A 15,002-nucleotide genomic window follows, 5' to 3' on the forward strand; every position below is an offset into this window, starting at 1 on the left:
GCTTAACATGTTGGAAGCATTTATTCATGTAAATATCAATCTCAGTTAATATGTATAAACATGGAAAAGTTCGGGTCACTACAGTACCTACCCGTTAAATAAATTTCGTCCCGAAATTTTAAGCTGTTGAAGGTGTTGACGAATCTTCTGGAAATAGATGCGGGTATTTCTTCTTCATCTGATCTTCATGCTCCCAGGTGAACTCAGGTCCTCTACGAGCATTCCATCAAACCTTAACAATCGGTATCTTGTTTTGCTTAAGTCTCTTAACCTCACGATCCATTATTTCGATGGGTTCTTCATTGAATTGAAGTTTTTCATTGATTTGGATTTCGTCCAACGGAATAGTGAGATCTTCTTTAGCAAAATATTTCTTCAAATTCGAGACGTGGAAAGTGTTATGTACAGCCGCGAGTTGTTGAGGTAGCTCCAGTTGGTAAGTTACTGGTCCGACACGATTTATAATCTTGAATGGTCCAATGTACCTTTGATTTAGTTTCCCCCGTTTACCAAATTGAACAACGCCTTTCCAAGGTGAAACCTTAAGCATGACCATTTCTCCAATTTCAAACTCTATATCTTTTCTTTTACTGTCCGCGTAGCTCTTTTGTCGACTCTGGGCGTTTTTCAATCGTTGTTGAATTTGGATGATTTTCTTGGTAGTTTCTTGTATTATCTCCGGACCCGTAATCTGTCTATCCCCCACTTCATTCCAACAAATCGGAGACCTGCACTTTCTACCATAAAGTGCCTCAAACGGCGCCATCTCAATACTAGAATGATAACTGTTGTTGAAGGAAAATTCTGCTAACGGTAGGTGTCGATCCCAACTGTTTCCGAAATCAATAACACATGCTCGTAGCATGTCTTCAAGCGTTTGTATCGTCCTTTCGCTCTACCCATTAGTTTGTGGATGATAGGTAGTACTCATGTCTAGACGAGTCCCCAATGCTTGTTGCAACGTCTGCCAGAACCTTGAAACAAATCTACCATCCCTATCAGAGATAATAGAGACGGGTATTCCATGTCTGGAGACAACCTCCTTCAAATACAATCGCGCCAACTTCTCCATTTTGCCATCTTCTCTCATTGGCAGGAAGTGTGCTGACTTGGTGAGACGATCAACTATTACCCAAATAGTATCATAACCACTTGCAGTCCTTGGCAATTTAGTAATGAAATCCATGGTAATGTTTTCCCATTTCCATTCCGGGATTTCAGGTTGTTGTAGTAGACCTGATGGTTTCTAATGTTCAGCTTTAACCTTAGAACACGTCAAACATTCTCCTACATATTTAGCAATATCGGCTTTCATACCCGGCCACCAAAAGTATTTCTTGAGATCTTTATACATCTTCCCCGCTCCGGGATGTATTGAATATCTGGTTTTATGTGATTCTTTAAGTACCATTTCTCTCACATCTCCAAACCTTGGTACTCAAATTCTATCAGCCCTATATCGGGTTTCATCTTCCCAAATATTAAGATGTTTCTCTGATCCTTTGGGTATCTCATTCTTCAACTTTCCTTCTTTTACAACCCCCTGTTGCGCCTCCTTTATTTGAATAGTAAGGTTAGTACGAATAATTATATTCATAGCTTTTACTCGTATAGGTTCTCTGTCCTTTCTACTCAAAGCGTCGGCTACCACATTTGCCTTCCCCGGGTGGTATCGAATCTCAAAATTATAGTCATTCAACAGTTCAATCCACCTTCGTTGTCTCATATTCAGTTGCTTCTGATTAAATATATGTTGGAGACTTTTGTGGTCGGTATATATAATACTTTTGACCCCATATAAATAATGCCTCCAAGTCTTTAATGCAAAAACAACAGCACCCAATTCCAAATCGTGAGTTGTATAATTTTGCTCGTGAATCTTCAATTGTCTAGACGCATAAGCAATCACCTTCGTTCGTTGCATTAATACACAACCGAGACCTTGCTTTGATGCGTCACAATAAATCACAAAATCATCATTCCCTTTAGGCAATGACAATATAGGTGCCGTAGTTAGCTTTTTCTTCAATAATTGAAAGGCCTTCTCTTATTCATCCTTCCATTCAAATTTCTTCCCTTTATGCATTAATGTAGTCAAGGGTTTTGCTATTTTGTAGAAATCTTGGATGAATCTTGTGTAGTAACCAGCTAATCCTAAAAATTGACGTATATGCTTCGGAGTTTTTTGGGTTTTCCACTTTTCAACGGTTTCGATCTTTGCCGAGTCCACCTGGATACCTTCTTTGTTCACTATGTGACCGAGGAATTGAACTTCTTCCAATCAAAATGCACACTTTAAAAACTTAGCGTACAGTTTTTCTTTCCTCAATACTTCTAGCACTTTTCTCAAATGTTCTTCGTGCTCTTGATCATTCTTTGAGTAAATAAGTATGTCATTGATGAAAACAATGACAAACTTGTCAAGATATGGCCCACACACTCGGTTCATAAGGTCCATGAACACAGCTGGTGCGTTAGTCAATCCAAACGGCATAACCATAAACTCGTAATGACCATAACGCGTCCTAAAAGCAGTTTTTAGAATATCATCCTCCTTTACTTGCATTTGATGATATCCAGAACGTAAATCAATTTTCGAATAAACCGACGAGCCTTGTAGTTGATCAAATAAGTCGTCAATTCTCGGCAGTGGATAACGGTTTTTGATGGTAAGTTTATTCAACTCTCTGTAGTCAATACACAACCTAAATGTACCATCCTTCTTCTTGACAAACAAAATAGGAGCTCCCCATGGTGATGTGCTTGGTCGAATGAAACCACATTCTAATAGTTCTTGCAGTTGGCTTTGCAGTTCTTTCATCTCGCTAGGTGCGAGTCTGTAAGGAGCATGAGCTATTGGTGCAGCTCCTGGTACAAGATCTATTTGAAATTCAACAGATCGATGTGGAGGTAGTCCCGGTAATTCTTTCGGAAATACATCGGGAAATTCTTTTGCGACGGGAACATCATTGATGCTCTTTTCTTCAGTTTATACCTTCTCGACGTGTGCTAGAACAGCATAGCAACCTTTTCTTATTAGTTTTTGTGCCTTCAAATTACTAATAAGATGTAGCTTCGTGTTGCCCTTTTCTCCGTACACCTTTAAGGGTTCTCCTTCTTCTCGTACAATGCGAATTGCATTTTTGTAACACACAATATCTGCTTTCATCTCCTTCAGCCATTCCATGCTAACTATTACATCAAAACTCCCTAACTCTACTGGTATCAAATCATCTTAAATATTTCGCTACCCTGTTTAATTTCTCGATTCCGGCATATATAATCTGCTAAAATTAATTTACCGTTTGCTAATTCGAGTAAAAATTTACTATCCAACGGCGTCAATGGACAACTTAATTTAGCACAAAAATCTCTACTCATATAGCTTCTATCCGTACCCGAATCAAATAAAACGTAAGCAGATTTATTGTCAATAAGAAACGTACCCGTAACAAGCTCCGGGTCTTCCTGTGCCTCTACTGCATTAATATTGAAAACTCTTCCGCGGCCTTGTCCATTCGTGTTCTCCTGGTTCGGGAAATTTCTAATAATGTGGCCCGGTTTTCCACATTTATAACAAACTACGTTGGCATAACTTGCTCCGACACTACTTGCTCCGCCATTACTCGTTCTGACACCATTTGTTCCTTTCGTTCTGTTATCCCCTAGTCCGTAGACCTCACACTTCGCCGCACTATGACCATTTCTTTTACACTTGTTGCAAAATTTAGTGCAGAACCCCGAGTGATACTTTTCACACCTTTGGCATAGCTGCTTCTGATTGTTGTTGTTGTTGTTGCGGTTGTTATTGTTGTTGGGATGATTGTTGTAGTTGTTGTTGTTATTGTTGTTGTGCCTTTTATTGTAGTTGCGATTGATGTTGCGATTGTTGGGATAGTTGTTGTTGTTTTGGTGACTCTTATCACCATTTTCCTCCCACTTTTTTTTGACTAGCTTCACGTTGGCCTCTTCGGCCGCCTGTTCTTTAATTCTTCCCACAATTTGGTTCACTAGTTTGTGAGCCATTCTACATGCCTTTTGTATGGAGGCAGGCTCGTGTGAACTTATATCTTCTTGGATTCTCTCCGGTAACTCTTTCACAAACGCGACGATCTTCTCTTCCTCATCTTCGAACGCTCTCGGACACAATAGGCACAATTCTGTGAATCGTCTTTCGTACGAAGTAATATCGAATCCCTGTGTTCGTAACCCTCTAAGTTCTGACTTGAGCTTATTGACCTCGGTTCTGGGACGGTACTTCTCGTTCATCAAGTGCTTGAATGCTGACCACGGTAGCGCGTAAGCAGGATCTTGTCCCACTAGCTCTAGATAGGTATTCCACCATGTTAACGCAATACCTGTGAAGGTATGCGTAGCGTACTTCACTTTGTCTCTTTCAGCACACTTACTTATGGCAAACACCGATTCAACTTTCTCGGTTCACCGTTTCAATCTGATTGGTCCTTCAGTCCCATCAAATTCTGAAGGTTTGCAGGCAGTGAATTCCTTGTAGGAGCATCCTACACGATTTTTTGCGCCGTTAGCTGTATTGCTAGATTCAGAGTTATTGTTGGTATGTAGCGCGGCCTGTACTGCAGCTATGTTTGAAGCAAGAAAGGCATAAAATTCCTCTTCGCTCATATTCAAGGTGTGTCGAGTAGTCGGTGCCATTTCCTTCAAAATAGTCAAATGAAACAATTTAAACATACAGAATATTAAGAGTAGTCAATAGTATCTCGTAGCATAATATGAACTCATTTATAAAAGCTTTTTCTTCATATTAGCGTTTTATAAGTTTAAATTCGGGTACTACCTACCCGTTAAGTTCATACTTAGTAGCTAATATACAATTCAACTACTACAATTTCATATGAAAAACTGATTATAATAATATATCACATACAAATATTCTTCAAACAACTTCGCTATATTACATATAACATGAAATATAGTACACTATGATACAGGACAGTTTTGAAGATAAATCTAGTTAATATGCAAGTTGTTCAGCAAAGGAAATAAAGACACGTAATTCATAAGTCCAGAAACAAGTCATGCATTCTGGTTTTACTAAGACGACTTCCCATCCTTGGTCTTCTGGAAAGTTACCGTTATGACCATTAGCTAGGCAGCATGTTGTAATGTCGTCAAAAGGACGAGGGTTTCGTAATGTCCAACAGCCCCGTAATAATCTAAAACCCTTGTTTCTCACCCCAACTACTGAATCTGTCACTTGTGAGAAAGTTTTATTTAAAAGCTGCAATCCGATGTTCTTTTTCTCACTTTGGTAAGAAGCGAACATCACTAACCTGTATGCATAACATGCTTCTTTATGTTGCATGTTAGAAGCTCTTTCTAATTCACGAAATCCTATGTTGGGATATGTTGAGTCAAAATAGGTTCTTAACCCGTAACGTAAAATTGCATTTGGGTTCCCCGCATTTAACGCTTTAAAGAAAACACGGCGTAACTTAAAGTCTCCCCAATGTGATATACCCCACCTATCAAAGGAAAGCCTTTTATAAACTAAGGCATTTCTGGAAAGTCTTTCAAATGTTTGACAAGTTATTTTCGCCATAACTAAATGTGCTGATGAATTCTGACCGACTCTAGACAAGATTTCATCAATCATATCCTCTGGTAGGTCTTCTAAAATATTCGGTTGTCTACCCTTAACGTCCATTTTGTTTTTATACTGTAAAATAGACAAGGATTAGATTCGTAATAACAAACAATACAAGCAATTTTTACATAGAACATAAAAGTACAAGCACACTACAATGCATTTATTACACAACATGCTCACACCACTCTAATCTGAATCACTAGTTTCTTCTTCTTCGGACTTAGTTCTTTTTCCTAATCTTCTAGGGATATATGATGTTCCTCTAATACGAGTCATCGTTTTCCACATTGGTTTAGAAAAACCTGGTGGTTTAGAGGTTCCCGGGTTATTGTCACGATATTGAAAATACGGGTGTTGACAGTACATATAAAGTTCATCGGGGTCGGAATCAGATTTCTCTATTTTGATGCCTTTTCCCTTATTATTTTCTTTTACCTCATTAAATTGGGTCGGGGTAATTTCTATAACATCATCGGAATCCTCATCAAGATCCGATTCATCGAAAAATTGGTAATTTTCCCAATATTTTGCTTCCTTAGCGGAAACACCATTGACCATTATTAACTTTGGTCCATTGGTTGATGATTTTCTTTTATTTGACCGGTTTTCTGTGGTTCCTAATATTCCCCCTCCGGAACCTCTTCTTCTTCCAGTTCCTCTTCTTCTGGTTCCTCTTCTTTCGGTTCCTCTTCTTCCGGTTCCGTTTCCTCTTCTTCCGGTTCTTCGGGAACTTGTGAATCTTGCCAATATATATTCGACTCTTCGTTATTATTAGGTGAGTCAATGGGATTTGTGCTAGAGGTATACATCTATCACACAATATCAAACATGTTAAGAGATTAATATATCACATAATATTTACATGTTAATAATATATAGTTTCCAAAAAAAATGTTAAGCAATCATTTTTAAAGAAAACACGATCGAATTCCAGACTCACTAATGCATCCTAACAAACTCGATAAGACACACTAATGCAAATTTTTCTGGTTCTCTAAGACCAACGCTCAGATACCAACTGAAATGTCCCGTTCATATTGATTATAAACGTTCCATATTAATTGATTTCGTTGCGAGGTTTTAACCTCTATATGACGTTTTCAAAGACTGCATTCATTTTTAAAACAACCATAACCTTTATTTTATCAATAAAGATTTTAAAAAACATTACGTAGATTATCAAATAATGATAATCTAAAATATACTGTTTACACACGACCATTACATAATGGTTTACAATAGAAATATATTACATCGACATATTTTTCTTGAATGCAGTTTTTACACAATATCATACAAACATGGACTCCAAATCTTGTCCTTATTTTAATATGCAATAGCGGAAGCTCTTAATATTTACCTGAGAATAAACATGCTTTAAACGTCAACAAAAATGTTAGTGAGTTATAGGTTTAACCTATATATATCAAATCGTAACAATAGACCACAAGATTTCATATTTCAATACACATCCCATACATACAGATAAAAATTATTCATATGATGAACACCTGGTAACCGACATTAACAAGATGCATATATAAGAATATCCCCATAATTCCGGGACACCCTTCGAATATGATATAAATTTCGAAGTACTAAAGCATCCGGTACTTTGGATGGGGCTTGTTAGGCCCAATAGATCTATCTTTAGGATTCGCGTCAAGTAGGGTGTCTGTTCCATAATTCTTAGATTACCAGACTTAATAAAAAGGGGCATATTCGATTTTGATAATTCAACCATAGAATGTAGTTTCACGTACTTTTGTCTATTTTGTAAATCATTTATAAAACCTGCATGTATTCTCATCCCAAAAATATTAGATTTTAAAAGTGGGACTATAACTCACTTTCACAGATATTTCCTTCCTCGGAAATAAGACTTGGCCACGGATCGATTCACGAACCTATACAAATATGTTCATATATATCAAAGTATGATCAAAATATAATTACAACCATTTTTATTATGTTTTAAAGATTTGAGTGTATTAAGTCAACTGTCCTCGTTAGTTAGCTACAACTAGTTGTCCACAGTTAGATGTACATAAATAAATCGATATATATTATCTTAAATCAATCCACGACCCAGTGTATACACGTCTCAGGCTAGATCACAAATCAAAGTATATATATTTTTGGAATCAACCTCAACCCTGTATAGCTAACTCCAACATTACTACATATAGAGTGTCTATGGTTGTTCCAAATAATATATATACATGGGTCGATATGATATGTCAAAACATTTGCATACGTGTCTATGGTATCCCAAGATTACATAATATATTAGAATACATGTATAATACAATATAAGTTAGCTAGGATATGATTTTTATAGATTTGTTAAACATTTTCCGTAGCTAAAAATATCAAAAATATCCAATCTTGTTTTACCCATAACTTCTTCATTTTAAATCGGTTTTGAGTGAATAAAATTGCTATGGTTTTATATTGAACTCTAATTTAAGAATCCAAACAGAAAAAGTATAGGTTTATAGTCAGAAATTTAAGTTACATGTCAATTACTAAAGAGGTAGTCATTTCCGTTGAAAGAACGACATCTTGATGACCATTTTGAAAAACATACTTTCACTTTGAGTTTAACCAAGATTTTTGGATATAGTTTCATGTTCATATGAAAAATCATTTTCCCAGAAGAACAACTTTTAAATCAAAGTTTATCATAGTTTTTAATTATCCAAACCAAAACAGCCCCCGGTTTCACTACGACGGCGTATATCCGATTTTATGGTGTTCACCGTATTTTCAGGTTTTAAATCATTAAGTTAGCATATCATATAGATATAGAACATGTGTTTAGTTGATTTTAAAAGTCAAGTTAGAAGGATTAACTTTTGTTTGCGAACACGTTTAGAATTAACTAAACTATGTTATAGTGATTACAAGTTTAAACCTTCGAATAAGATAGCTTTATATGTATGAATCGAATGATGTTATGAACATCATTACTACCTCAAGTTTTCTGGATAAAACTAGTGGAAATGAAAAAAATGGATCTAGCTTCAAAGGATCCTTGGATGGCTTGAAAGTTCTTGAAGCAGAATCATGACACGAAAACAGTTCAAGTAAGATTTTCACTCGAAATAAGATTGTTATAGTTGTAGAAATTGAATCAAAGTTTGAATATGAATATTACCTTGAATTATAAAGATAACCTAATGTAAATAACAAAGGTTCCTTGATCTTAGATGATTACTTGGAATGGATTAGAAAGCTTGGAAGTAGACTTGCAAACTTGGAAGTATTCTTGATTTTTATGAAACTATACTTATGGAATTTATGAAGAACACTTAGAACTTGAAGATGGAACTTGAGAGAGATCAATTAGATGAAGAAAATTGAAGAATGAAAGTATTTATAGGTATTTTTGGTCGTTGGTATATGGATTAGATATAAAAGATATGTAATTTTTTTTTTCATGTAAATAAGTCATGAATGATTACTAATATTTTTGTAATTTTATGAGATATTTCATGCTAGTTGCCAAATGATGGTTCCCACATGTGTTAGGTGAATCATATGGGCTACTAAGAGCTGATCATTGGAGTGTATATACCAATAGAACACACGTCTAAAAGTTGTGTATTGTACGAGTACGAATACGGGTGCATACGAGTAGAATTGTTGATGAAACTGAATGAGGATGTAATTGTAAGCATTTTTGTTAAGTAGAAGTACTTTGATATGTGTCTTGAAGTCTTTCAAAAGTGTAAGAATACATATCAAAACACAACATGTATATATATTCTAATGGAGTCGTTAAGTCTTCGTTAGTCATTACATGTAAGTGTTGTTTTGAAACCTTTAAGTTAACGATCTCAATTAATGTTGTTAACCCAATATTTATTATATCAAATGAGATGTTAAATTATTATATTATTATGATATTATGATGTATGAATATATTTTAATATGATATATACATTAAAATATCGTTACAACGATAATCGTTACATATAAGTCTCGTTTCGTAATTCTTGAGTTAGTAGTCTTGTTTTTACATATGTAGTTCATTGTTAACACACTTAATGATATATTTAAATATCATTTTATCATGTTAAATATAGTGTTTCAATATCTTAATATGATACATATGTATTTAGTAGACGTTATTGATAATGCTAAAAACGAACATATATTTCATAGCATTATTCCTCAAGAAAGACAAGCTTTTAGTTGCAATTGTTCTATTTACAAGTGATATTCGTTTAAATAATAAAAGGTGAAGACAAAAGACAGATTCGACGAATTGAAGACGCAAATGACCAAAAAGCTCAAAAGTACAAAAGACAATCAAAGAGGTTCCAATTATTGATAAGAAACGTCTCGAAATTACAAGAGTACAAGATTCAAAACGCAAAGTACAAAATATAAAATTGTACGCAAGGACGTTCGAAAATCCGGAACCGGGACCAGAGTCAACTCTCAACGCTCGACGCAACGGACTAAAAATTACAAGTTAACTATGTATATAAATATAATATAATATATAATTAATTATATTAATTATATATATTATATTTATAAATAAAAACCGTCGGCAGAGAAAGACTCCAGAGTTGTGAGCTGTAATTTCAAACTCCGCGACTCGCGGAGTTTGAAGGCCAAAATGGCCGCGAGTCGCGGAGACCCCAGTTTTGAAACTCCCTATAAAGCAAACCGAAATCTGATCATTTTCATCATCTTTTTCTTCTTCTCCTCATACGTAAAATATATATATATATATATTTATAATTTATATTTTAATTTTAATTATAATTCTAATAATAAGGGTATGTTAGCGAATATTGTAAGGGTGTAAGTCGAAATTCTGTCCGTGTAACGCTACGCTATTTTTAATCATTGTAAGTTATGTTCAACCTTTTTACATTAATGTCTCGTAGCTAAGTTATTATTATGCTTATTTAAAACGAAGTAATCATGATGTTGGGCTAATTACTAAAATTGGGTAATTGGGCTTTGTACCATAATTGGGGTTTGGACAAAAGAACGACACTTGTGGAAATTAGACTATGGGCTATTAATGGGCTTTATATTTGTTTAACTAAATGATAGTTTGTTAATGTTAATATAAAGATTTACAATTGGGCGTCCCTATAAATTACCATATACACTCGATCGGACACGATGGGCGGGGTATTTATATGTACGAATAATCGTTCATCTAACCGGACACGGGAATGGATTAATAGCCACTAGAATAATTAAAACAGGGGTGAAATTACATTCAAGGGTAATTGGTGTAATTGCTAACAAAGTAGTAAAACCTTGGTTTACACGCAGTTGATAACCTGGTGTATTCATTAAACAAAGTATTAAAACCTTGTTACAATTCGAATCCCCAATTAGTTGGAATATTTAACTTCGGGTATAAGAATAATTTGATGAGGACACTCGCACTTTATATTTATGACTGATGGACTGTTATGGACAAAAACCAGACGGACATATTAAATAATCCAGGACAAAGGACAATTAACCCATGGGCATAAAACTAAAATCAACACGTCAAACATCATGATTACTGAAGTTTAAATAAGCATAATTCTTTTATTTCATATTTAATTTCCTTTATTTTATATTTAATTGCACTTCTAATTATCGCATTTTTATTGTTATTGTATTTAATCGCACTTTTAATTATCGTACTTTTTAATTATCGCAAGTTTATTTTATCGCACTTTTATTATTCGCAATTTCATTATCGTTATTTACTTTACGCTTAAAATTAAGTCTTGTATTTATTTATTATTTTACATTTGGTTTTAACTGCGACTAAAGTTTTAAAATCGACAAACCGGTCATTAAACGGTAAAAACCCCCCTTTATAATAATAATATTACTTATATATATGTTTGTATTTTTAATAAAAGTAAACTAATATAGCGTTGAGCTTTGTTTAAAAAAGATTCCCTGTGGAACGAACCGGACTTACTAAAAACTACACTACTGTACGATTAGGTACACTGCCTATAAGTGTTGTAGCAAGGTTTAAGTATATCCATTCTATAAATAAATAAATATCTTGTGTAAAATTGTATCGTATTTAATAGTATTTCCTGCTAAAATTAATAGTATTTTATATACTACTCCGCTGCACATCAAGTATTTTTGGCGCCGCTGCCGGGGAACTTTCTAAACGCCGGAAGCGCAACGCTAATATAAAAAAAAACGTTTTAAATATTCGAAAATATAAAAAAAAAACAAAAATATAAGTATTTTTAAGATTTTGTTAAATATTTAAGTTTTATAAGTTTCTTTATTTTTATTTTAGTTTATAAAAATATAAGTTTTATTTAAATATCTTTTATTTATATAAAAACAGAAAACTAATATAAAAAAAATAAATAAATAAATAAAGAAAAACGCGTCGAAGATTAAACCTGTCATCAGAATTTCTGAACCCCGCGAGTCGCGGGGTTTGAAGCTTTAAATACCGCAACTCGCGAAGGGGACCTGACACACGAACAGGAAGCCCTAATCCTGCATTTATTACGGATTATTATTAATTATTATTATTATTAACCCTAATTATAATTATAATTATTATTATAATTAAGTTTATTTTTAATTTAAGTTTTATTTAATTTATATTTTAGTTAAATTAGTTTAATTAAATTGTAAAATTAGTAGTTTTATTAAATAAATAATATAAAAATAATATTTTTATAAAAATTGTAATTTTTACAACTTTTTGTATATTTTTATATTTTGTTCCTTTTTAATCGTTGTAGCGTAATATTTGTATTTTTTCGCTCATATTTAATTTTAAACTTAGTTTTTGCCATAGTCATTTTTACTCCTAGATTTTTAGGCTTTGCCGTAGAATTCCTTAAGTGATTTTTCTTTAGGCTAAGATTTAGGTACTTTAGAATTTTGCGACGCCTTTTTAAGTTTTAGTTTCTTTTTAAGTTATTTCCATTTGGGATTTAGTTTTTCCTGTAAGCTTTAATATTTTTAGACGACTTTTACCTATGTATCAATTATCATTCCAATTAGTAATTTCAATTTGCAATTATAATTTTAAGTTAGTTGTAGTAATAAGGTTAGGTTAGTCAAGTATTTTTAAGTTTTATAAGTTTCTTTTATTTTTTTCGTCACCTTTTATTTTTCAACCATTTTTCTTTTTCGACCTTTTTCGACGAACTCTTTTTCTTTCTTATTTCTCGCTATTCTAGTTTTAGGACATAGATTTTTATTCTACTTCTTATCTAAATTTCTTAAAATTACGAAAATTTATTTTGAGTGGTTAAATTGATAGACATCAAAATTTTCTGGTTCGTAGTAATAGTTGGATTTGTACGTGGACCGGGTTATTGGAGCCAAACAGTCCTCAATTATATTGAGACCAAACGAATCCTGCCCCTCTGCTGCATCTTTTGGCTATTCGAAACGTGGGCAAAATCAAAAAAGTCTATTGATTGGATAACTTATTATAATTTTTCTTTCCTTTTTAAAACTAATAGGATATTCAGTGAATGCACCGAGCAAGACGTTCACCACCTGTAACTAGATCAAGACATTTAGCAAATATAACCGCCGTTGATTTTTCTTTAGAATCGTCATCCAGTAGACCAAGTACTTCAGTTCAAATTTCCGATAATCCATTTTTTGAACCCGACCTCACAATTGAGAATCCGGAAAATATTCAGGAACGGTTCGTAGATCCTGAACCATTAAACTTTCCTCCGGAGCCACCAATCATTCAAACAGAGATTGTTGAGGAACGAACCATTAAATCAGAATCATCTAGTGATACCGATTCAACAAATTCAATTATGGAGAATCTGGAACCTTTAAGTATGGAAGACCGAATGAGAGCTAAACGCACTGGCCAAGGTCACGCAATTACTCATCCAGACATTAATGCGCCAGATTATGAAATCAAAGGACAAATTTTACACATGGTGACTAATCAATGCCAATTTAGTGGTGCGCCGAAGGAAGATCCAAATGAACATCTACGTACCTTTAATAGGATCTGCACACTATTTAAAATCCGAGAAGTGGAGGATGAACAGATATATCTCATGTTATTTCCCTGGACTTTAAAGGGAGAAGCCAAAGATTGGTTGGAATCGTTACCTGAAGGGGCGATCGATACATGGGACGTTTTAGTTGACAAATTTCTTAAACAATTCTTTCCTGCATCTAAAGCCGTAAGACTTCAAGCAGAAATTGTTACGTTCACACAGAAACCAAATGAAACTCTATATGAGGCATGGACAAGATATGGAAAGTTGTTAAGAGGATGTCCGCAACATGGTTTAGACACCTGTCAAATAGTACAAATATTCTACCAAGGATGCGACATCACTACAAGAAAAGACATAGATATAGCAGCTGGTGGTTCTATTATGAAGAAAACCGAAACTGATGCTTTCAAAATTATTGATAATACTGCTTCCCACTCACATGAGTGGCACCAAGAAAAAGACATCGTTAGATCATCTAAAGCAGCTAGAGCCGATTCTAGCCATGACTTAGATTCCATTTCCGTAAAGATAGATGCTGTGGAGAGACGAATGGAAAAGATGACTAAAGATATTCACTCAATACGAATTAGTTGTGAGCAGTGTGGAGGACCACATTTGACAAAAGATTGTCTCAGTATTGAATTAACAATGGAACAAAGAGAGAATATTTCATACATAAACCAAAGGCCTGGAAATAATTATCAGAATAATTATCAACCGCCAAGACCGATTTACAATCAAAACCAGAATTATAACAGAAATATTCCATACAACAACCAACAAGGTCCTAGCAATCAACAAGTATCCAATAATACTTATAATCAGCAAAGACCTAATTTTCAAAACAAACCACCACAACAAACCGATGATAAAAAGCCGAATTTAGAAGATATGATGACGAAGCTAGTTGAAACTCAAACGCAGTTTTTCACATCTCAGAAACAAACCAATGAACAAAATGCTCAAGCATTTAGAAATCAACAAGCTTCTATTCAAAATCTGGAACAAGAAGTGAGTAACCTAGCAAGGTTAATAGGTGAAAGAAAACCGGGAAGTCTACCTAGTGATACAAATGCTAACCCCCGGAATGAAACAGCTAAAGCCATTACCACAAGAAGTGGTACAACACTTAAAACACCTGAAATACCTGTAACTTCTGATGAAACTATTCCTACTCCACAAGAACCACAACCTGATCAAGATAAGGAAAAAGAACCGGTAGTTGAAAAGATTAATGAAGATAACACAGCTAAGGCTAAACCTTATGTTAAACCATATCAACCACCACTTCCTTACCCGAGTAAAATGAAGAAAGAGAAACTTGAAGCCGAGCAATCCAAATTCTTGGATATGTTTAAACAGATAAATGTAAATCT

This window comes from Rutidosis leptorrhynchoides, chromosome 4 (assembly GCF_046630445.1).
Source record: "Rutidosis leptorrhynchoides isolate AG116_Rl617_1_P2 chromosome 4, CSIRO_AGI_Rlap_v1, whole genome shotgun sequence".
NCBI lineage: Eukaryota > Viridiplantae > Streptophyta > Magnoliopsida > Asterales > Asteraceae > Rutidosis > Rutidosis leptorrhynchoides.